The 26333-nt window shown below is 42.2% G+C and overlaps 1 long non-coding RNA gene across 1 annotated transcript in view; it reads left to right on the top strand.

Moving 5' to 3' along the window:
* The window catches only part of LOC146869386 (uncharacterized), an 84761-nt gene extending 66046 nt beyond the window's left edge, over positions 1–18715 (top strand). Inside the window, exons 2-4 of the long non-coding RNA XR_014981416.1 lie at positions 16464–16562; positions 17219–17347; positions 18561–18715. This is a non-coding gene — a long non-coding RNA (uncharacterized LOC146869386). The remainder of the gene's footprint in view (positions 1–16463; positions 16563–17218; positions 17348–18560) is intronic.
* The last annotated feature ends 7618 nt before the right edge of the window (positions 18716–26333 follow it).

Genomic DNA, 26333 nt, shown 5'->3' with positions numbered 1-26333 from the left:
TGGCATCTGGGCGGATCAACACCCATTGCCGAAAATTGATGAACTGCTTAGGATGATGGGGAAAGCATGTTTCAGTCTATTTGGGCCTCTTCAGATGGGTGTAACTCAGTTCCAGTGGCACCGTGAGCACAGGACCCTTGGCAGGGCATATCCATTCACCTCAGAGAGTAACTACAAAGAATGCAAAAAATTGATGAAATGAATGCTTGAATTAATTTTAGCCACCTGTAATTACTTGGGGTGCATCCCAGTTCAATTTTGTTTTTGTTCACTATGCCACCTATGATTACACCAAGCCATACACACATCTGGCCTGGTTCTGCTCCAGGAATTGCTAAACCAGATCCTCTCTGAAATGGAACAGGAGCACCCCAAGATTGGCAAGGGCCTACCCGGGGATCTTCACTCTGGTGTAACTGGTTCGAGTAGCAAAGTCTGCATGGGACCCACATCTTGGATTACCAGCTGCACCACTGCATTACAATGAAAAATACAGAAAAGTGATGGATGGAATGTTTGAATTAACTTCAGCCACTGGTAATTACTGAGGCTGCATCCAAGTCTATTGCTTTTTTGCGTACAATCCCACCTTAGAATAGAACCAGTCATATGCAAATCAGCCTTGGTCTTGCTCCAATAGGAACAGTCCAGCCTGAAGTGTCAAGTCAGGTTCTCTTATATTGCAAGCAAGCCAGGAAAAGTGTCTGCCTATGCTGGCTTCTTCAGTAAGGTGTAGCTTAGCTTCAGGTGCAGAGTCAGCATGGGACCCATGGCTGGGCATTAGCGTCCCTTAGAGCTTTAAATTGAAGAATATTAAAAAAGTGATGGCTGGAATGCTTGAATTAATCACAGCTATTGGTAATTACTTGGGCACCATCCCAGTCCATCGTTTTTGTTGCCCTTTGTACCATCTCATATTAGACCCAGACATATACTAATCAATCCTGATTCTGTTTCAATGAATACAGTGCAGCCCAAACAGCCAAGCTAGGTCCTCTCTGAACCAGTTGTGTTTTGTTACAGAGAGAACTAGCTGGGAACGTAGCCTGTGATTGGGTGGTCCCACACAGATTTCAGCAGCTTGAAGACCTCCAGTGTCCCCTGTGTAGGATTTGCAGACCTCCAGGGTCCCCAGACCACAGGTTAAGAACCACTAGTATATTGAATTATTAAATACTTTGCTCTTATGTGGTGGACTGTCATAAATATGTGCCAATGTTATGAAATAAGTGCCGCTGCCGAGCCGCAGCAAACACTGGCACAAATTAAACAGTGATGCCCTTCAAGAGCCTGATTACAAGTTGGATGCAATAATTGTTCTCATGCCGACGAGGAGCAGGTCCATATGATGAAGCATGACACCTAGCTTGCTGGGTGTGTGAGGACCCTAGTTCCGAATAGAAGTATGAGGTCCCCACATGCTCAAATACCTGAGATTTAGGCCGAATAGAAACTCCCGACCCCTCAGCATATACAAATGCAAGAATGCTCATGCACAGACATATAGATGCAAACAGGTCAGAGAGAATTAGAGACAGCATCCTAGCACAATTCCCTATGTCTACATGTTTTGTGTCAGGTTTGTGCTGTTGTAGGGTCTAATTGCTTTGAGATGAAAAGCATTCCAGTTGAACTCTTAGAATTTGAATGCAGGGGGTACATTAAATTGTGATCCTTGGCCAACGGCATGCAAAACTTGTCCCGTTCACTACATGTTGGCACTCAAACCAGCCAGACCTTTACAGGGGAAAAAGGTGCAGCATGTAGCAGAATATGTGCATTTCTCTGCAGTAAACACCAAAATCCACGTTATTCCTCAAAAAATTCAGAATAGGTGATAAATATTGACACTGATAAATTCCGAACACGAGTTCAGATTTATATTGGGCGTTGTAAATATCGCATCCAAAAGAGGCTATTCGTAATAGGACTCATAGTCAGTGCTCGTTTACAAAACCATGGGGCCAGCATCTTATAAAGGGGACATTCATACACCTAATATGGCAAACAGAGAAACATCACCAACTCTAGCTTGACCAGGAAGTGCCAAGCAACAGCAAGGCTGTATCAACTGGTCTTGATGGTTAAGGGCTTTGATAATCAGTGAGAAATTGTTTGATGGCCGAAGACAAAAACCAAAACACTTCGGGCCCGATTCACAAAAGTAATCTGAGACAAAATCCTGACTTTACGACTTTCAGTATTCACAGAAATAATTTAGGAGTACTAAAGTTAGGATTTTGCCTCAGTTAAACTTAAGTTTTGGTCTTCAGTTAAACTTAAGACAAACTGAGACAAAATCCTAACTTTACTACTCCTAAATGCCTTCTGTGATACCGAAAGTTGTAAAGTTAGGATTTTGTCTCAGATTACTTTTGTGAATCGAGCCCTTCATTTTCTGGACACCTATATGTGTTTGTCTTTATACTTCTTATGGTCTCTTATCTGCTACACGTTGAATGAATTGTTGTTTGGTTCTGTGTAAAGCATCCATTGCCTTTGTGGTTAGGTCAATACTCTATAAATAACTAAGAATACAACATTTAAATAAACAGCAGGCACAGAAGGGCCATGGCTAAGTACTTGACCTGTGATACCAAAAGGGAATGCCTCAGTCAAAGTCCATGTAAAACAGCTTCATTTCAGAAACTCAAAATTGCTGAGACATCAAAGAGAAGACAATCAATAGACAACAAAGCAGACTTTAAGTTTTCTCATTTTAAAATAATCAAACAAATGCCACAGTAAAAAAATAGTTATTCAGAATATCCTCCACATTTCTTAGAAGAAGATTTCAGTATATTACATTAGTACGTAACTACAACAGAGTCTTGTTGCAATGTTACATCATGTATATTTTACTTTCCCTTCTTCTGGTCTCTCACCTTCCTTCTCCCTGTCCCGCTGGAAAGTTTCTTCCAGCACTATTCCCAGTCAGAAGGTTGTGGTTTTGCCTTAAGCAAAATCAATTGTGAGAGTTAGTTTCCCATTTTGAGTGGCTGTAAGGTGGTGTTTTGTATGTGGAATAAATACAAAAAGTTTTGTTTTTCCACATACTTTATCCAAGTTTTATCTATTTATGTCACTTGATAAGAGTTATTTTTGCCTGCTGTGCTGCGGCAGCCTGACACCACCAATCTGATCCTGCTGAACCAAGCTCTGTCTGTTAGCACTGCTGCACCTGTAAAACATTGCCAGTCATCAGCCATCCTGGTCTTTTACACTAACCTTTCTGATTCATTTGTGGTGGATGGCAGGGAAGAACAAGAGGCCGTGTGCATAAAGTTTGCCCTAGACTACTACTCAAGAGAAATTCCTTGAAGAAGGAATTGAATACGTTGATTGAGAAAGGGATAATAACGCTTACCGAGGCTTCAGAGTGGCTTGCTCCTGTTGTTTTGGACAACAAATCAGGTCGGCTGGGAATAACACTTTGTGTTGAACTATGTGACATGAATACTGGCATCTGGGCGGATCAACACCCATTGCCGAAAATTGATGAACTGCTTAGGATGATGGGGAAAGCATGTTTCAGTCTATTTGGGCCGCTTCAGATGGGTGTAACTCAGTTCCAGTGGCACCGTGAGCACAGGACCCTTGGCAGGGCATATCCATTCACCTCAGAGAGTAACTACAAAGAATGCAAAAAATTGATGAAATGAATGCTTGAATTAATTTTAGCCACCTGTAATTACTTGGGGTGCATCCCAGTTCAATTTTGTTTTTGTTCACTATGCCACCTATGATTACACCAAGCCATACACACATCTGGCCTGGTTCTGCTCCAGGAATTGCTAAACCAGATCCTCTCTGAAATGGAACAGGAGCACCCCAAGATTGGCAAGGGCCTACCTGGGGATCTTCACTCTGGTGTAACTGGTTCGAGTAGCAAAGTCTGCATGGGACCCACATCTTGGATTACCAGCTGCACCACTGCATTACAATGAAAAATACAGAAAAGTGATGGATGGAATGTTTGAATTAACTTCAGCCACTGGTAATTACTGAGGCTGCATCCAAGTCTATTGCTTTTTTGCGTACAATCCCACCTTAGAATAGAACCAGTCATATGCAAATCAGCCTTGGTCTTGCTCCAATAGGAACAGTCCAGCCTGAAGTGTCAAGTCAGGTTCTCTTATATTGCAAGCAAGCCAGGAAAAGTGTCTGCCTATGCTGGCTTCTTCAGTAAGGTGTAGCTTAGCTTCAGGTGCAGAGTCAGCATGGGACCCATGGCTGGGCATTAGCGTCCCTTAGAGCTTTAAATTGAAGAATATTAAAAAAGTGATGGCTGGAATGCTTGAATTAATCACAGCTATTGGTAATTACTTGGGCACCATCCCAGTCCATCGTTTTTGTTGCCCTTTGTACCATCTCATATTAGACCCAGACATATACTAATCAATCCTGATTCTGTTTCAATGAATACAGTGCAGCCCAAACAGCCAAGCTAGGTCCTCTCTGAACCAGTTGTGTTTTGTTACAGAGAGAACTAGCTGGGAACGTAGCCTGTGATTGGGTGGTCCCACACAGATTTCAGCAGCTGGCTCCCTACCTTGAAGGCTAATGTGCAATTTATCGAAAGAAAGACTATTATGGGGAGACAGGAAAAGTAAATAGAGAAAAGCACATACCCCAGGTGTACCAAGCCATTCCTGACCCTAATGACAAGGGAAATGTACCACAGCTGGTACAGTAAGAAGGTGACCCAGCAAGAAATATCACAGGGAGGTTTAATGCAATGTCACAGACCTTGAAATGACCCTTTCAGTAAATTGGACATTAATCAGAGCATTCTAGCATGTCCAATACACAGAGCTAGAAGGTGACAAACAAACAGGACATCAAAGGTACTGGAACCCAGAATCTTCTCATCAACAATCAAACACCTTATCCATGAGGCCACAAGGGCCTCAGGTCATGAGAGGACAATCCTCAAATACTATCATGCCAAGGTAGCCTCAGACACACTCACTCTACTATAGTCACTCAACTCTACAACAAAGCTCTATAGCATTTTTGCTCAGAGTCCTGAAAGGCCACAGCACATTTTCACAGGTTGTAGAAGAACTGAACAACTTTTAAAATAATAAAGGTAAAGGAAAGACACATAAGATGAACCCAAGCTGAAGAATAACTATCACAAGTACAGCTGAAATAGCTCTCATTATAGGACCCAATGGCGCGTGCTGAGAGTCACAGCCATGTAACCCGTTGCCATAGCTGCCAAGTTTTCAGTTTGGTACTTTGCGGGGCTGCGTTGCACATCCATGAGATTTAATTTCCTGGTAACACATCTCAGACAGGGCGTGTCAGATTGGCTCGGCCACTGCAAAGAGTATTGAACAAAAAGTAGAGAGGGCAACATGCAGCTTCATCAAGTCATGATATAAACAATTGCTGCCTACTCCAACACCCAAGGTGGGGTGGTAGTGGGGGGCGGGTACGGGGATGGGTGTGTATTATGCGACACAAAATGAAGCTTTCCCCTCTAAGCCCCGTAAAAGGAATATATAACTTTACTTCGCATGCGTTTTCTTCGCATGCCGTTACTACGCGGTCGTTAGTACGACCGCGTTTTTACTTAGCATACCTTTACTTCGCTATTCGGAAGTACGAATTGCAGTAAGGGGGTGCTGGATGTTGGGATAGTATAATTTACTATTCCAACTCCAGTCTATGCGGACACTAGGGAAGGTGTTGGATTTTAAATCCAACACCTTCCCCCCCTTACTGCAATTCGTACTTCCGAATTGCGAAGTAAAGGTATGCTAAGTAACAACGCGGTCGTACTAACGACCGCGTAATAACGGCATGCGTAGTAACGCATGCGAAGTAAACGCCGCTTCCCCTGTAAAAGGGATGTTACCAAAAAAGGAAGGAGGGGCTATGAGGAGGATTAAACAAGTGGAGACTTGTAAACCATAAAAGAGGGTTGGCCTAAAGCGGCCCTTCATCTGCACCCCCCACATGATCCCCTAGAAAAAGGGATAATCTCAAGAAAGGACCCCTGAATGCCAATTTGTGTGATATTTGCTGCAATTAATAGATTTGGATTTAGACCCGAATAGTCATTAGATTTCAATAGGTCAATCCTGCTAGAATTTAAAAGAGGAAAAGTGCACACTTTATACTTTACCGTGCTGACTTGAGTGTGGTAAGCACCAATATCTGCATGTTATTCCCGAAAAACTCAGAGCACGGGCAAATTATTGCATCCAACTTGTAATCAGGCTCTTGAAGGGCATCACTGCTTGATTTGTGCCAGTGTTTGCTGCTGCTCAGCAGCAGCACTTATTTCATAACATTGGCATATAGTTATGACAGTCCACCACATGGTGGCACTGTCAGTCTATTTTAAAAAAAAAGCATGAGAACAATTATTGCATCCAACTTGTAATCAGGCTCTTGAAGGGCATCACTGTTTAATTTGTGCCAGTGTTTGCTGCGGCTCGGCAGCGGCACTTATTTCATAACATTGGCACAGATTTATGACAGTCCACCACATAAGAGCAAAGTATTTAATAATTCAATATACTAGTGGTTCTTAACCTGTGGTCTGGGGACCCTGGAGGTCTGCAAATCCTACACAGGGGACACTGGAGGTCTTCAACGCCTGCACAGGGGATTCACAACTGCTTGAAAAATTAAATGCAATTTACAAATTGATAAATTGTTTATAAATAAAGAACCAAAATTTAAAATTTAAAATAGTTCTGCGAACGTGATGGAATTTGAAATTCGAGGCTAAAATTAAATTGGTATTCTCACATTGGTCCATGGGAGCACTCCAGGTCATCAGACAGAATATAATATGGATAATGGGTGGCCTTATTGAATTTAGAAAAGTTCCCTTTCCTCCCATTAAAATGTTCCTTTTTAAAATATATTTGTGAATTATATAAAATATTTAATCATTTGTGTATTTGTTTGGCGAATGCTTGTATCAATTTTTGTGTATAATTTTGCGGTTCAAATCATCTAAATTGTTTAGGCCGAGATCCCCAGCATCCAGTAATAACCCAGTGGGGATCTTTGGATTCCAATAATGATTCAGTGTTAATTAATGTTGAAGTGGGGGACCACAGAATGCAAAGGTTAAGAACCATTGCAATATACCATTACAGAAATAGTAATACCAGTCTTAAAACTTTGGGTCAGTGTAGACCAAATTGCCACATATGTAGGACAGGTGTGGCTAGGTTTGGAATTTGGTAGTGTTGGAAGGGACTGTGGGTACTACAATCTGCAGTGGCCATCTGTGTATTATCTTGGGCCCTGGCACTAATTACTTAACAAATGAAGCATGTTGCAGAAGATAAACAAATAATAACAAATATTAAAGAAATCATATTGAAGTTCATAAGTGAATGAACAGAAGCAAATCCCCCTACCAAAGTTGACTCCAAGTAAAGCAAAGAAGTAAAAAAAATAAAAAAAGAAAGAAACAGATTTATTCAGTGCAGAATCTATACTGATTTTGCTCCAGGCAAACAGAAAACACACCTACAGTGTGAAGAGCTGGCACAGGTATCTGTTTCTTTGACATGTTTCATCCTCATAGGTTAGGGACTGTGATGAGGAAGAGCAGTGAGGTGATAATGTACAGTAAGAAGGGTCCCTATAGAAGATGGCTGCTCCCCATTAACGGCCCACAGCTCATAGTTGAAGTAAAGGTGGACGAGCCAACAAATTACCAGGGCAATCTAAGCCCAAGCCAAAGGGCTTGGCTTGGCCTTTAGAGCTGAGTATGGAAAACATTTGCCATCTAAATTGTATAACCAATATCATTGATAATAGCCTATTAAGTCAAACACAATAGGTTTTTCTACAGCTGGTATTCTGGACTTAAGTATTTAAAGGTGCTTTTATATATGTGACAGTGAAAAAAGGGATGGGTAAAATAAAATATTTGCCTTAGATCACACACTTTGGTTAAGCGAGGAAGCCACGATTAATCCAGGTTTTCTGGTACCACTTTGAACAGATCACCTACTAAATGGGTATTGATTAATCTCTCCTTTTTAACTCAAATGGTAATGCTTTGTTTCTAACTTTTGTGGATGAAGGTAGAGCGAGGGTGCAGGCAGAAGCCACATTAAAGCTCGGCTCGTTATGGGCTTGATGTTCCAATGGGACCTGGAGCAGAGCCAGAGCCACACTTCAGGCTCAAGTCTGGCTCGAGCTTTAAGTGGCTCACTCACCTCAAAGTTTAACTTAATAATATGGCGACATTTCATGGTGATATTTGATGACAGCCTCACTTCCTCTGGGATTGGGGCGGTGGAGAGGAAGGAACATTTAAAACTGTCTGTAGTATCTTCATGTTGTTATAATGTTCTCTGTTATCATGTTCCTCGCTGCTCAGCCAGTGTGAGTGTTCTGTGTGGAATGTTGGTGTGTGGGCCATGAGTGGGATGCCTGGGTGAATGGTGTGAGTGGTGACAGTTGGTGGATGGGCTGAGCAGCAGGCAGGCTGCTCCTGGTGGGGCTGCTGTATTGGATATACTGTACATTAGGATCTACTTCAATAAACCCACTTAATCAACATCTTACCAGCGTGAACTGCGCTATTACATTATTTTTGGCGACGAGTTGGAGACTTGCTCACGCTCTACAGTTGGTCTGAAGGAAGCTGAAGATGACATTTACAACATGTTGGGAAGAAGCTTCACAGTCTACATGCGCAGACAAGAGACACAAAAAATGCAAAAAGAATGGGTCACAAGAGGCCAGACATTAATGGTGGGCGTAGTGCTCCGCTCCGGCCACGGAGTGTGCGTAGTGCTGCCTGCAGGCAGCACTACGCACATGCCACGGTGGAGCAGAGTTGCCCGCCCACACTTTAAAATAACTTAAAGTATTTAAAAGTAAGAAAATGTATTACCTGAGGTGCGGCGTCCTGGGGCTCCCTCTTCCTCCTTCAGTGGCAACTTCTTCCTCACAAATGCGCATGCGCGGACGCCCGTGCATTTCTTGAGAGAAATACGCATGCGCGGGCGCCCGCGCATGTGCATTTGTGAGGAAGAAGTTGCCGCTGAAGGAGGAAGAGGGAGCCCCGGGACGCCGCACCTCAGATAAGATATTTTCTTACTTTTAAATACTTTAAGTTATTTTAAAATGAGGGCGGGCGGTGCATAGTGGGGCTACGCGGAGTGTGCGAGTGTGCATAGATTTGGCCACACTACGCGATGCTCCACGTAGCCCCACTACGCCCACTACGCCCAGGGTTACCATACATACAGCGAAAGTTGTCATTCAAGAGGGTGTTTTGAAAACTAAGGAGCCACAAAGGAAACAAAAGAAACTGGAACAGCTCGCCTTGCAGCCCCACCAGTGTCCATTACATCGGACAGCGCCAGCCCAAGCGTGCTGTACTCTGTTTCTTCTGGACACATCTACAAGAACTGGACCTTCAAGGGAAGTAAGCATCATAATTTTTGACATTTTACAAGTCATCTCCAATTCGAACGCTGCGCACCTTGAGCTGTTAAAGGACATTTGATCTGAGTGTTATGCTGCACTCATTTGTTGTACATACACAGCAAGAATGTCAACAGCTCAGCAAGCCTGTCAACCTGCATTGTCATCTGGATGTGTGAGCAAGAAGGGAGATACCTGTTCTATGAGTTTTCATGCTTCTGGGAACCTGCATCTGGAAGCTATTCAGAGGAAGTTTTGTTGACTGTGTGTCTCTTCAAGGATTTACAGGTTCGGTGTCTACAAGCTTATTTGTTGTCTGCAATGGAGCGGAAATCGCTACACACTGGGCTAATCTAACAGAGCTGTCTGCCCATTTGCCTCACCTGCACGAAGGCAGGTAAAACTGTTTTGCTCAAGTTTATTTTGGAATTTGGCTCATCTATTGAGACATACCTTTTTATACAGCGTGTTGCCTGCTCATTGGATTTGTACAGTCTTCTGGTGTAATTTGGGCCGAACGAACACTATGCCTTATTTTATCATATTTGTAATGATTACTGTGACTGGTCAAGTGGAGCAACATTGGCAGTTTACCCGCATGCTCCATTTTGTTTTAAAATTTGGCTTGCGTATCTTACCGTTTTGTTGGAGACGCACGGTGGAGCAGTGAAATCCTTTATTACGTCTTAACTTCTTCGCTGCTCATAGCTGCTGTTTGATGCCTGTATGCAGCACAGGCCCGGCTCCAGAAAATTCTATTTGGGTGGGCCAAGGGTGCATTTGGGTGGGCCACTGCGGGCTCGATTTGTCGCATATATGACTCCCAACAAACATTCCATAACGGTGAGTTGGTTGAGAAACAACTCATTACAGTTTAACAACGACAAAACGGAGATTCTGCACTGTGGGGTGGGCAGAGTTCCGCCAGTTTTATCGAATGACTTCTGGCCTATCCCCAAAGATGCCCCCTTGGTACCCATGAGTACGGTACGCAATCTGGGAGTTAGCTTCAATGATAAGCTGAATCTGGAATCCCATGTCAATAGGCTGGTTGGAAGCTGCTACACTCCTATCAGAGGTCTCCGGAAGGTGCTGCCACTGCTACCTTCCCAGGCCAGAGCTACAGTGGTTAGGAGTGTTATTCTGAGCCGCCTGGATTATTGTAACGCCTTGCTACTGGAGTCCCCGAGTTACTTGATTATGAGGCTCCAGAGAATTCAGGCGGCAGCAGCGAAGCTTGCATTGGCAAGACCACGCCGGTCATCAACAACTCGGGCGTTAGCGGAGCTGCATTGGCTTCCGGTGACCCAAAGGATAATGTTCAAGTCTTTGTGCATTGTCTTTGAAGCCCTAAATAGACTTGGACCTAAACCTCAGCAGAGGATGTTCAGGTGGTACTCACCGGCGCGCAGCTTACGATCATCCTCAGCCAACCTGGTCAAATCCCGAGGATAAAGAGATCTACAATGGGGGGATGAGCGTTTGGCGTGGCAGCTGCCCGCCTTTGGGACAGCCTCCCCTTGAAGTTGAGGCAAAGGCAGGACCTACTGTCATTTCGAAAGAAAGCCAAGACCTGGCTCTTCCCTAGAGCATAATCACTGGCTCTGTCACACTACTTACCCACCAGCATCTTACTAGTATCTTAGCGCCAGGAAGCCCGTGGGGTTACAGCGCACTTTATAAATGCCGATACAAATACAAATGTCTAGGCAGGCCTGCTTCAGGGCCCTCCTTTATCGTTTCTTAGTCTTACAAGGCCCAGTAAAACACACTCTTTTCCAAATCTCTTTCTAAAGTTATCACTCTCAAAAAGTGTTTTTTCCATGTAATGTTCCTTTGATGGGAAGAGGAGGTTTCTGAGGTGGGAGTATCAGGCAAGTGACTCCCTCTTCATTGCTACCTCCACCTGACCCCGGACTCTGCAGCACACTCCCTTACAGGCTTGATTACCCACTACTCCTCTCCAGTGCACCTTATCTCACAGCTGACCTTAGGCTCCAGCCCCATATCGGGCTCCACTTTCATTTTTCCCGGTAAAAACATTAGTAAAATCACCTTCAAACTTAAAACATTGAATATAGCAGTAAATATAATTAGCACGCACTTTAAAGTATGTTCCACAGTAGCTCTTATGACCTGACTGCTAATTAAATAAACAAAAACAGAAAGGCCATGACAGGGCCGGCTTTAGCGCTGATGCGAAAGTCTTTTTTGGCGCCGTACCAATAACCTCTTTCTCCGTAAATACCTTTACTACCACCTTCCACCAGTGCCCCTCATCCCTCCATGGCCCCCCTATTGACCTCCTCCTCGGATTCCCTCACTGCCACCCTCCACCAGTGCCTCTCATCTCTCTGGAGCCCCTCCCCCTCATGACCTCCTCCTCAGACTCCCTCACTACCACCCTCCACCAGAGCTCCTCATCTCTCCCTAGCTCCCCCCTCCACTCCATGACCTCTTCCTCGGATTCCCTCACTGCCACCCTCCAACAGTGCCCCTCATCTTTATGTAGCCCCTCTTTCATATGCATTTCATTTGTTGTATAGCGCTACTCATATCAGTGTAGTGTGTCAGTACTTTACACCACGCACACATTATTCAGAGACAACGAATCATACAAGTGTGTAAATCAGTCTACGGGGAATGTCACATAAGCCAATGAGGATTACAGGGTGTATGAATCACGTCATCCATACTGGTGGTTTGGTCTGGAGAAGCACAAACTCAGGATTAAAAGAGTACTCTAGTGGTTGGGGGTCAGCTTTACTGATAAAAATGTATATCTGCCCAAACATACTTATAATAATGAAAGACTGAGGAAGTTCTAACTATGGGCCAGATGTATGAAGCCCTTTTCATGTTCGCAAACGGGCTGATTCTCAGAATCGGCCCGTTTGCGAATGGGAAAAAGCCTTTTGGGATGTATCATCCCAAAAGGCCCTCACAAAATAGGGAATTGCAAAATTTCTGATTCCTTATTTTGCGAATGCCTTTAAGGAATCGCAATGCAGGAAGCACCCGTAAGAAATCACAAATTACCACCAACTTCAAGTTGGTGGCAATTTGTGATTTCTTTGAAAAATGCACTTTTATGCATTTTTCAAAGTGCCATGTGGCGCACATACATGTCCTTAGGGCATGCATGTGCACCATATGTGCACGCATATATATTTCAGGGGTGCTACAGGGTGTCCTTTTGAGACCCTTGCACCCTTGAAATTGCATTCACAATTTGCGAGTACCTAATGTGTACTCGCAAATTGCCAATGTCTTCCCATTCATTCCTAACGGCCTCCAGGCCCATAGGAATGAATGGGAAGGTATTCCTTAATTGCGAATCGCAATTTGCGATTTGCAATTAAGGAATTCCTATCTACATAGTATTTTGCGAGTCCTTAACAGCGATTCGCTAAAAATCACTATTAAAGTCTCGCAAACTGCTAAAATGATACATCTGCCCCTATATCACAAAACAAAAAAAGCCAAGTTCTAACTATACCATTCATGTTCGTTTGCAGCTCTTTGGTGCCAGTTCATTGGTCACTGTCCTATGTTAGGATTGTAACTTCTGAACTGCAAGTAACAAAAGGATCTCTGTGACAAAGGCAGTAACCCACTGAGCTTCCACATAAAATGCAGTTCATCTGCATTTAAAAACTACTGACAGACAAATGATTGCTCTCCAGCAGGATCATTCATCACCAGCGTTATCTGGGCATCTTTTATTGTCTTATTGTTGTCCTGCATCGGCCATGATAATGATAAAAACTGTTTAAATGAAGCACACACGATGTATGTGCCCTGCTGGGCCTGTGCAGATTTTGAAAAGAAAAACAAATTGGAACACATTCTCTTACCTACTCCATTAGTCAAACTTTGTGTCACAGCCTGATGTGATAAACTGCTGCAGGGGTCAGAAGAGGTGAGTAGGAATAAACAAACTTATTTTCTCCTGCGCTGCAGAGGAAACGAAATAGCCACCCAGCAGGACAGTAGGCAACGGTTACCCTGTCAAAGAAAGGATTTGTCGCCTTTCGCCATGTGGAGAAGAAGGGGTGACAAAATAAACAAAGCCTCGTTAACATGTAAATGGTCTGCGATAATCTCAAAAACTCTGTGTGCGCCCGGGAAGCTGTCTCGGCCCGGGCGCACACACACGACAGGGGGTTGAAGCCCTTTGAGCGCCATGGCATTGCGCGCCTGCCTTCAAGCCCTCACTGCGAGGGCCAAAGCTCCTGTTTGGGTGGGCCTGGCCCACCTGGCCCACCCGCTAGAACCAGGCCTGATGCAGCAACACGCCCACAGCCATCCGGTACTGCGTCGTTAGTGCGTGCCGGCATTTTGTGTTTGGCGGCAATGCACTTCAAGATTACTTTCTTTCGCAGGTCTCAGGTCATCACGAATATATGTTCTTACCTCGCATTCAAGCATGGCATTACCACGCAAATTTTACTTCACAGGTGTCTTCACCACGCAGCTTTCCTCTACGAAGTAATCTACCACGCATTCAATATGCAAATCGCTTCAGCACGTAAAATGAACAAAACATCACAATGACATTGATTGGCTAAAAAATATGATGTGGTTATTTTATAAGTGTCTGTCTTTTGTCACTTTCAATGACCCTCCACTGGTCCCCAAGCAAGATGGCGCTAAATCTTTTCAAAGAAGGTCACTTATTGGGACGCCGATCCGGTCCCTTTGCCCAGTATGCTTACGCATAGGCGCACCAGGCTGCACAACCGCGATATCAACCCAGTTAACACGACCGCAGAAGCATGGAGACTCCTGGGCAGGGAGGCAGGCTGCTTACCGCTATATGCACCCACGCTCCCGCTGGCGTATCATCCTGCCCTCTCGGTAACACAAGAAAGGGCTGGAATGGATCTGTTCAGGCGGGCAGGAATAGACACACTGGGGGACCTATATGCGAATGGCGAATTCCAGACACTTGACAAGTTGCAATACATCAGCAATCCAACCCCATTGTTCAGCTTTAACTACTATAGACTGCAGAGGGCGCTAAGGGAACACTATCCGTCCCACCCGGAGGAACCACCTACCCTGGAACCTCTACAACTACTCCTGACTACACCCAGGGCATCTCACCTGGTCTCCAAACTGTATGCAAGTATACAAGGGGCGGTAGGGACCAACACACACAAGGCCAGGGACAGATGGAGCGCGGGACTAACAGAACCCCTGACAGATGTGGAGTGGGATTCCGCTTGCATGCTCACGGGAATGCTAACTCCCAACGGGAACCTGAAAATTATACATTACAAGTATTTGCATCAAGTGTACCACACACCTCAGAGGCTTTACAAACATGGCATACGAGATGATTCAAAATGTTGTCGGTGTGGTCAGGAAGATGCAGATTTCATGCATCTAGCATGGCACTGTCGTAGAGTGGCGGGATATTGGGAACGGGTCGTAGAGGTTTTGAGTGAGATGTTGGGGGTTGCGGTGAAGTGCGAGGTGAAGATCTGCCTGCTGGGAATTACTCCACATCTGAAAGCTTTGAGGCGTAGATTCTGTGCTGTGGCACTGCTACTGGCTAAAAGAAGGGTGTCGCTTCACTGGCATAGTAAAAAAGCGCCAGAAGTAAAACGCTGGCTTGAAGACATGGTGTACTGTCGAGATACGCTCGTCACATATGAAGAGGAGCTGCCGGGCGGCTCTAAGCCCAAAGACTATTGGGGGTACTTGCGAGCCTATTTGCTTGAGCATGACAAGTCGGACACAGACACGGAAATTGTGTGAGCTGAATACCTACAAATGTCACTACAGGGTGCTAAGTTAAACAGTGCCGACGCTTGGGAGGGAGGATGCCGTGACACAGAGGGGAGGTTGCAGGGGGAGACCTAAAAGTTGGGGAAGGTAATGTTAAAATAAGTTTCAATTAAAAACAAAATGCGAGTACAATACACCAAAAACTGTTAAAATGTAAGACTACAGATGTACCAGACAGCGAGCGGAGCACTGACACGCACCTGCATGATGTAGGTCAATACGCCGCCGGTCCGCTGGATGTCGGCTGATGGGCTGTGTACAACCAACATTGTAGCGCTAAACTATCATTGCATGTAGCCGGCCCGAGGTGGATGTAGGCAAGTGCAGTATAAATGATTCTCGACATGTTGGATGTGTGTTAACGAAGTGCAATAAAATTCTTACAATAAAAAAAATAAAAAAAAAAAAAAAAGAAGGTCACTTATTAAATTTGAAAAATAATTTTAAATTACACTTTTAGTCATATACTTAAATGATGTTTAAAGTGGTTTCTAATACTTATTTTATTTAAAATTATCGTTGACCCTCTAAAAAGATATATAAAGGGCCGTCCACCATTTTAAGTTCATTAGTCTGCAGCCATCTAGAGAGTTCAGACTGTTGTGTGCGACTGGAGAAAGCAGACTCTAATTTTGACCGTCACTGCCATCTAGTGTCTAAAGTAAGTACACGTTTAAATAAACAATCATTGCTATCCAAGCATATAAAATTAACATTAAAGTTTTACAATAATTTTAATTTTTTTAATGATACTTTTCAGAAATTATCTGTGGAGAGTGACAAGTTCATCTGGTCATTAATTTGAAAGAAAAAGTATGCATGTTTTAAAATGTCAGTTTCCTTGAAATATTTTCGCTGAGTAAGAGTATACATCAGGGAAGTTGTTGGTCAGTGTCTGTTGGCCAGTAATTTTTTTTTGTTACTCTGCCGGCAACTTACGTCAGGGAAGTTGTTGGTCAGTGTCTGTGGGCCAGTTTTTTTTAATTGTTACTCCACCGGGTACTTACGTCAGGGAAGTTGTTGGTCAGTGTCTGTGGTCCAGTTATTTTTTTATTGATACTCCGTCGGGTTCTTACCTCAGGTAGGATATTGGTCAGTGTCTGGGGGCCATATAAAATAGTCTTACTCTACCTCAGGGAAGGTGTTGGTCAACATAGATTAACTTTTCTAAATATGTTAGATCAAAGAAATGAAATGTATCTAAATAAAAATTTTAAAATATGTTATGTTTTTGTTTTACTAACCAGATATCTCATTGAGAACCTTTACCATTATCCATCAACTGGTAGAAGGAAGATCTGCTTAAAGCTTCATTTGCATGAATGAACAAATCATTGAATCTTCAGGTACAAATGAATCAACATTTTTATTTGCCTTAAATATTTGTTAAAACTACTAGTAATGGAAAAATCGAACTTTTTTTCTGTGAGCTCATTTTTCTATTCCTGATTAACTGCTCTTAATACGCCAGCCACTCACCTCATGGAAGGTGTTGGTCAGTGTCTGTGGGCCATTTTTTTTTTATTGTTAATCCGCTGGGTACTTACCTCAGGTAGGGTGTTGGTCAGTGTCTGGGGGCCAGATTAGTCTTACTGTGCCGGCTACTTACCTCAGGGAAGGTGTTAGTCAGTGTCTGAGGGCCAGTTATTTTTTTTTATTGTTACATCACTGGGTACTTTTCTCAAAGTAGGTTTTGGACAATGTCTGTGGGCCAGATTATTTTTATTGTTACTCCAACAGCTACTTATCTCAGGGAGGGTGTTGGTCAGTGTCTGGGGGCCAGATTTTTTATTGCTACTCCGCTGCGTACTTACCTCACGGAGGGTGTTTGTCAGTGTCTGGGGGCGAGATTAACTAGTCTTACTCCACAGGCTACTTACCTCAGGTAGGGTGTTAGTCAGTGTCTGGGGGCCAGATTTTTTTATTGCTACTCCGCTGTGTACTTACCTACTATTTTAAATAAACTATTCTAACCTTTTTTTTTTTAAACTTGTCATTGCAGCTACCTCTTTAACATACACCTAGAAATCCGATCAGATTTGAAAAGAGATTACAAAGTAAAGCAGCGATTCCATCAATACCTTTGAGAATCAAACTTCACCACAGAAGAACAAAGAAATGCAATCCTCAGGTACAATACTAAACATTTTAATTAACCTGTAAAAAAATTCTATAATTAACTCTTGTTTATCTCAGATATTGTACCGGCTATTAAAGGCCCGCTGCATCGTCGAAGGTGAGGGACTTTAACAAAAGCAGCGGAACTTTAATAGCAGTATAGCCCTGCTACGAACGGCTATAGGGCTATTAGAACATTCTGCCACTAGAGGGCAGAATGTTCTAACAAATTAAGCAAATGCTTTTGTAAGAAATTGGAATGCTGCTTTGCGTGCCTTTACCGGCCCTTAGAAGCCTGGAGCACTCCATTGTCTACAATGGAGCTCCAAACATTCCAGTGTTGTAATATGCATTCCGTCACAACGCATGCCTTTACTTCACAACTTCATGACCCTTTTGGAAGGTCATGATTTTTTTTGGGTTTTGGGGGGGAAACCCCCCCAACCCACCTTTTTTAATTATACCTTAACCACGCATTCGTTGCAACGTGAAATCTATTTCCATGCATAACCTTTACCATGAAAATGCCTTTACCTCGCATATCTTTACAACGCTTTTTTGTTGATAAGTCATACTTGATAAAGGCATATTTTTGATAAAGGTAATCTCCGATGCCTGCCCATGTAGGCTTGGATAAGACACCATTGCATAACCGTTTTCCACATATGACATTTTTTCTGTAGTTTAACAGTTAACACCACACTTCAGGGGCAGAGCTATGTCCCCAAAGACAATTTTCCAAATACATTCGCCCTCCCCTCTCCAGCTCGTTTTTTTAATGTAATACCCCTTCCCTGCGTCACATGTAATAAAGTGGAAGTGTCTTTCCGTTTCAAATTACCTCCACATCGCAACTGAAACAGATTTTTATTTTTGTATCTATTTTTTTTTTGGGGGTGGGGGGAGACCCCCCCAACCCCCCCTTTTTTAATTTTTTCTTTAAAAAGATACGTATCTCTTAGTAAATTTATACGTGTTGAAGACTATTAGTAGTAACAACGCACGCGTTAAAATGCATGTGTGTTAATGAATATGCGTGAAAACAGTTATGTTTTAGTGTCCGTTTTCAGTTTTAAATCAGTTGTTTTAACTTTATCTTGCTTCCATTTGAAAATTTGAAATAATCTTTTTTTTTGCAAATAAATTTAGGTACCACAAATCTTCTGTAAAAGAAAGCACCTGTATATTTAAAAAATGTATACTAATTTATCATCCTTTATTTACAGGATCATCAACTGAAAATTCAAGTCGCCAAGCAAGTTACGTACAATCAAAGTGGGGTAACAGATTATTGAAATTTGGTGGCTACATTCACTGTAAGGATCGTTTAACTGAGCCCAGGAGTCATTGAAGGTGCGTAGAATATTTCTCATCACATTGCAAAGGCAGAGTGGTTACTCTGGGAGACATAGTGGAGAGGCCCACAGAGCATAATCACTCTGCCTCTGCAATGGAGATAGAAGTAAGGGAAAATCTACAGCAGATTATATTTTTGGCTGCCACCTCCAATGAACCCTGTGGCTTAGTTTTACGGGAAGTTGCACAAAACATCCCCATGCATGTTGCCAGTAATATGCCCTCAATCCCCAATTTAAGGCGCATGATCCAAAGAACAAAACAGGCCATCAATCCACACGCAATAAAACCACAAACCTTCTCCGATATTAACATCCCCCCGGAACTGAATGTGACTTTTACTAATGAAACTTTTCTTTTACATGATAATAATAATCCACAAAAACGTCTTCTAATCTTCTCTACAACACGTAATTTGGCCACCTTTGAAAATACTGAAATTTGGATGATGGATGGCACTTTTAAGTCCACACCCCATCCTTTTAACCAAATGTATATTATTCATGGCAATATTAACAGCACAACTGTCCTCTTAGTATTTGGATTGCTGCCTGACAGACAATCTTCCACTTACACTGAGTTTTTATCAGTTATAAAAACCAAAACTCTCAACAAAAGTCCTAGGAAAGTAATTATTGATTTTGAGATACAAATGATAAATACTATTATTAAATTATATCCAGAAACACAAACTCAAGGATGTTTTTTGCACTTTTCCCAGGCGTATTGGAGAAAAATTCAGAAAACATCCTTAGTAGAGGATTATGTGTCAGACAGCAAACTACAATATGAACTCAAAAAACTTAAAGCTTTGTGTTTTATTCCTCCTGATTTTGTAGATGACTTCTACACTGCAATTGTTCAATCAGATTATTTTATAGCAAATGAAGAGAAATTGGCACCTATTTTAAATTATTTTGAGGGAACCTGGTAATCTTAGCAGGTCAGGTTGCCGGAGGAAGCCAAGGTTCCCCATTGAGTGGTGGAACTGCTACTTAACTTGCTTAGAGGAAGGTGCAAAGACAAACAATTCCATCGAATGATGGCATAACTCGTTTAATAAATCAATTGGTAGGAGTCATCCAAACTTTTTTCATTTCTTGGAAATTTTAAAAAAAGAACAAAGTTTCCAAGAAATGAGGATGGCTCAGTCACTTTCAGGTACTCTAAATCCACGAGTGACAAGACGTAGCAAAGAGATGAGTGAAAGACTCCAATCAAAATTGCAACTATTTCCTTTAATGGGCACGTCTGACTACCTTGAAAGTATTGCGTATATTCTTCATTTCTAGCTACCTTTTCATCCATGTGAATTGATAGCCTGTTTTACTCAACTTCCAAAAGATTTAGGTGCCGATTCCGATCCTGGAAAAACCGGGTACGAATCGTCGGACGGAGCGTTTTCTCCGTCCGACTCATACCCGGGAAAAACACCGTACAAACATGCAAGTACGATTCGTCCGGAAACACCATTTCCGTACGAATCGGAAAAAACACCGACCGACTGCAAAATACATACAAATGTGATCCGGGACAGCGCATACACGACATTCGCACGGAGTTAGGCAGCTTTTTACGTACCAGCAAGTACGATTCGTACCGACAGCACTTCGGACGGCAATATTTTTACGGGACCCAAAATGTGCCGGAAAAGCTAAGCACGCCGTGATCCGTGAGGAAAAAGGGGCCCGGTACGTGCCGTACCCCCATCCCTACATGTCCGCGACGTACCCCCAGACCCCCCGTATGTTCGCGCCGTACCCCCAGCCCCCCCATATATACGCGCCGTACCCCCAGCCCCCCGTATATACGTGCCGTACCCCCAGCCCCCCGTATGTATGGTGCACCCCCCCGCCCTCCATCCCCGTATGGACGGTGCGTACCCCCACCCCCGTATGGACAGTGCGTACCCCCACCCCCGTATGGACGGTGCGAACCCCCAGCGTGTAGCACCATACAGGGGTGGGGGTACGCACCGTCCATATGGGGTGGGGGTACGCACCGTCCATACGGGGGTGGGGGTACACACCGTCCATATGGGGGTGGGGGGATGCACCGTACATACGGGGGGGCTGGGTGTACGGCGCGTACATATGGGGGGGCTGGGGGTACGGCGGGTACATACGGGGGTGGGGCTGGGGGTATGGCGCGTACATACGGGGAGGCTGGGGGTACGGCACGTACATACGGGGGGCGTTTGGCGCGTATGCGGGCACATGGTTGGACGTCTCCATGGTTGCTATTGAAGTTCGCTCCGTACGGTGTTTTTTCCATACGGTTGTACATTCGGACGGATGGGACGGATCGTACTTGCGCGCTCGGACTTCAGTTTTCCGATTCGTACGTAAACTGTCCGGGACGTGTCGGATACTTTTTCCGACCCGAAGACGTGACGGGGAATTTTCCCAATGCGATTCGTACGAATTGTACTTGCCAGTTTGTACGGGACTTGTACGATTCGTACGGAAAATATTTTTAACGGATCCGAATCGACACCTTAATTCGCATTTTTCAAAATTTACCCAATTACCTCCCAAAAAAAAGATTTTCACTATCTTGCCAACTTGCTAATCTTTTTTTAGAACTGACTGTACATCAGTTGTGGTTTAATACTTTTTTTCCCCCAAAACTTATCAAATTTTCATATTTTTGACTATTTACAAAGTTAGGCAAGGTATAGCTTAACAAATGTGTCTGATTTCGTCTAAGATTGCTTTTATTAACAGTTTATTAGCCAGAAATGTTTTGTGTAAAAGAGTGCATGTTACGGCAACTTGCATGGGGATCAAAGTGTAATAAATGGAAATTAAATATCTAACTCACCGCACTATTTGAATTAATCTCAAACATCTTTCCTTACAGTAAATGTAGCTCCCACATTAAGATCAAATCCTAACCGCACCCCGTCGTCATGCCATTGCATTTTGAGAGGCACAACCAACTGCAAAAAAAATGTAAAACAATGTGCGACTTGAAAATTTCTAAAAAATTTAAATGTTATTAAATTTGAGATTACAAATTTATTTGTGCTTCATTTAAAATTAACTGATAACTTGTTTGAAAAAATTTCTTGAAAATTATTTACTCAATAAATAAATCTTTTAACTGAAAAATGGCTTAATTTATTTTCTTTTTTTATTATTTGTTTGATTCATAGTGACATATGTTGTAAAAAGATATAAATTGTCTATTAGGTTATTAATAATTGCATTCATCTTTTTTTTAACGTTAATTGATTATACTTTTTTCCCCAAAAAATTTAAAACACTTGTATTTTTTAACTCCATGTGAAAAAAAATACCTGGGTATTAAAAACACTACCCTACCCAATACCCCTGTATCCCAAGCATCCTGCTCCAAAACCAAAAAGTCAGTGCAGTAATTTCATGTTAAGTATTCTTCGAAGTTTATTCTTCGAAGTTTTTCTCTTAAATAAAGAATACACACATACAACTTAATACTCAGGAATTTTTTTTTATAAATAAAAAAAATACTTGGGTATTAAAACACTACCCCACCCAATACCCCTATATCCCAGACATCCCGCTCCTGAAAATTAGCGATGTAGTTTTATGCTGAGTATTCTTCAAAGTTTTCTACATAAATAAGGAATAGACACTTAGAATTAAATTTAATACTCTGGGATTTCTTTTTTCCCCTTCTGTGAAAAATATACCTGGGTATTAAAAAACTACCCCACCCAATACCCCTGTATCCCAAGCATCCCGCTCCTAAAAATTAGCGTAGTCATTTTATGGTAAGTATTCAATGAATTTTTTTCACTTAAAAAAAAGGAATAGACACATACATTTAAGTTTAATACTCAGGGATTTTTTCCTCCACTAGGAAAAAATACCTGGGTATTAAAAACACTACCCCACCCATTACCCCTGTTTCCCAGGCATCCCGCTCCTAAAAATTAGCGTAGTAATTTTATGGTAAGTATTCTTGATTTTTTTTCTCTTAAAAAAGGAATAGACACTTACATTTAAGTTAAATACTCAGGGATTTTTTCCTCCACTAGGAAAAAATACCTGGGTATTAAAAGACTACCCCACCCAATACCCCTGTATCCCAAGCATCACGCTCCTAAAAATTAGCGTAGTCATTTTATGGTAAGTATTCAATGAATTTTTTTCACTTAAAAAAAGGAATAGACACATACATTTAAGTTTAATACTCAGGGATTTTTTCCACCACTAGGAAAAAATACCTGGGTATTAAAAACACTACCCCACCAAATACCCCTGTATCCCAAGCATCCCCCTCCTAAAAGTTAGCGTAGTAGTTTCATGGTAAGTATTCTTCTAGTTTTTAACCAAAATAAGGAATAGACACACTTACAATGTAATACTCAGGGATACCTGGGTATTAAAAATACTACCCTAACCCAATACCCCTGTATCCCGAGCATCCCGCCACTTAAAGTTAGCGTAATAATTTCATGGTAAGTATTCTTCGAAGTATTTCACATAAACAAGGAATTCACACGTACAATTTAATACTCAGGAATTTTTTTCCCCACTCGAAAAAAATACTTTGGTACTAAAAACACTACCCCACCCAATACCCCTGTCTCTCAGGCATCCCGCTCCTAAAAGTTAGCATAGTTATTTTATGGTAAGTATTCTTCAAACTATTTCTCATAATTAAGGATTGGACACTCACAATTAAATTTAATACTCAGGGATTTTTTCCCCCCGCTATAAAAAAATACCTGGGTATTAAAAACACTATCCCACCCAATACCCCTATATCCCAGGCATCCCGCTCCAAAAATTAGCGTAGTTATTTTATGGTAAGAATTCTTCAAATTATTCTCATAAATAAAAATTGGAGACTCATTAATCAAATTTAATACTCAGGGATTTTTTTTTTCCCCACAAGGAAAAAATACCTGGGTATTAAAAACACTACCCCACCAAAAACCCCTGTATCCCAAGCATCTTGCTCCTAAAAGATAACGCACCTAAAGGATAGCGTACTATTTTCTTTAAAAATTATTAATGCTTGTTAAATAAAAACGATGACTTCTTTAATTGAAACATCCAACTTATAAATAACTTCAACCTAATAAACATAGCCTTAACCATATTTAGTAAAAACCATCAACATACCTTCAACGTTCAATTCTAAAACATAGGTGTGTCGGAAATTCATTTTCTGTAAAGAGTTTTACTACAAATTAAGAAAGTATGTACATAGCATAGCAAAAAAACATTAATTTTAAGCAAATTACATTTATTTATAAATACATTTATTTATTTATTTTTAAGTTAGCTTAAGTTTAACTTTTGAATTATTAAAGTTTAGTTTACTAACCTGCAACCTACATTCCTTGCACCAGCAGCCTTTACTTCCACCAACCACTGAAACAAGCTGAAAACTCACCTTAGACAGTAAAAAAGGACTAGACTAATGACGCTCACGCAGGACGTAGTAACGTAGAAGACGATGAGGATGGAAGAAGACTTGCGTGGTAAAGACGATCGTGGAAGAAGAACGCGTGGTGAAGACGTCTACGAGGTAAGTGTTGCGTAGTAAATGTTCCTCGTTGTAACGCCATCGTGGTAAAGGATGTTTCCCATGAGCACTGTGGTCGGAGTTTTACTCCATCCATACCTGCAAGGTATATGTCTTATGGTTTCCACAGTGCCACTAGGAATCTACTGCAGTGTTGAGTCGCCCGTCTAATTTCATCCAACATTCTCAGCTGTTTACGAATGTCCACCTCTCTCTACTGTCACTATTATTCATGGAACTGTAAGCAAACGATGAAGAGGCCCGACGAGAAGGTTCCCATTCTTTTTGTGTTCTGTTTTTACAATTGCTTTGCCAACAAAGTCCTGCCTAGTTTATTGGTACTTATTTTGTTTGACGTTCTGCTCTCATTGTCAAGAGTGAAAGCTGTTAAAGATTTGGCCTGTGTCGCAAGATCACGGTGACAGGCACACCATTGACATTATCTCCATTGAATTATTTATAAAGCTAATATCATCCTATGTTTTAGGTGCATGTTTAAATATTATGCATAGTATGTTGTTTTGAAAAGTGACATGATTTAGTTGTTTGCCAACTGTTTTGGGTTCTACTGCAAAAGTTTTGGGTTAGCCTATTTAGTTTTGTTGGGTGCACTTACTCTTACAAGAGGGTGGTTGTCTGTTTCTTTATAGTTGGTTTCACGCTTGGAATGGATTTTAGTCCCATATCCACACTCTATGACACTGTGCCCTTACTAGAGGGTTGGGTAAAGGGTTTTGTTTCCCTTTCACGCAGGAATGGACTTTAGTCCCATTTCCTCACTGTAAGCCATGATGCCCTTACATGGGGTTTGGTTTAAGGGGTTTGGTTCCCTTTCACGTTTGTTTCCCTTTCAGGCAGGAATGGGTTTTTGTCCCATTTCCACACTGTGAGCCATGGTACCCCTACATGGGGGATGACTTTAGGGTTTTGTTTCACTTTTCACGCAGAATAGATTTTTTTAGTTCCACTTGTTGTAAGGTTTTTGTTCCTTGTTTGCATAAGCCACCATGTGCTGCACATTCAGTTTCGTTGTAGTGGGTGTTTCTCATCACCTGCATATTGGGTTTTAGACCCTTTGGTCCCTTATTTAGGGGCAGGAATTTGGGTCCCAGTCCATTTTTACATGGCTTCTCTCCTTTCTTGGGGAGCATACATATCGTTTTAGCATTTTCTTTTCTTTATTAAAGGAGGATGATGGGTATTTCTTTTCTTTCCTCCTTGTGTAGTCCTTTTCCCTCTCATGATGTGGTTTCTACTGTTCATCCCTGGGTTATGGATTATTTACCTCTGTTGTACTTTGTTGTCTATAGTTTTTAAAAGTTTGGTTTCATTCTTCTTCTATTTTGTAGGAAGGAGATAATGTAGTATCTTCTTGTTGTTATAATGTTCTCTGTTATCTTGTTCCTCGCTGCTCAGCCAGTGTGAGGGTTCTGTGTGGAATGTGGGTGTGTGGGCCATGAGTGGGATGCTTGGGTGACTGGTGTGGGTGGTGACAGTTGGAGGATGGGCCGAGCAGCAGGCAGGCTGCTCCTGGTGGGGGTCTGTATTGAATCAACTCTACATTATGATCTACTTCAATAAACCCACTTAATCAACATCTTAACAGCGTGGACCACGCTACTACACTGTCCATTTTCAAAAGTCTCATAGGGTCATTGTACGACCCAATGTATTTTAAAACAAGGATATTGCTAAGCAGTGCCATTTGGCGAAAAATAAATACAAAATGATGCATTTTCCACGTTTCAGGAAATTCCAGGGAATTGTGCTATTGCTGATGCTGGAACTTCAAAGAAGATGACTTTAACGTGAGTGTCGCGCGGCCTTCTTTCGAGTTGTTTTCAATGCTGGAAATGCACAGTCTGCTCTGGCCAGTTACCCCTTGGTGCAGCCATATTTCCGCGGTTGCCATGGAGGCATGGTTACAAGTCCTTCAGTGTACGCCAGACCTGCTTGGATTTTATTTTTAACTTTGAGTTGTTGCCATTGTTTGTTGAATTTTTTAGTACATTTTGCACTACAAGCAGCTGAACATTAGTTTCTTTAAGCGTCCATAGGCACTGGATGTTGGGGGTGTGCGTAATATGTGAATCTGCAGCACTACATGCTATGGATAGATG

Source organism: Triturus cristatus, chromosome 1_1, assembly GCF_964204655.1.
Source record: "Triturus cristatus chromosome 1_1, aTriCri1.1, whole genome shotgun sequence".
Lineage (NCBI taxonomy): Eukaryota > Metazoa > Chordata > Amphibia > Caudata > Salamandridae > Triturus > Triturus cristatus.
Note: the sequence above shows the minus strand (reverse complement) of the source record. Positions and strands in the feature narration are given on the sequence as shown.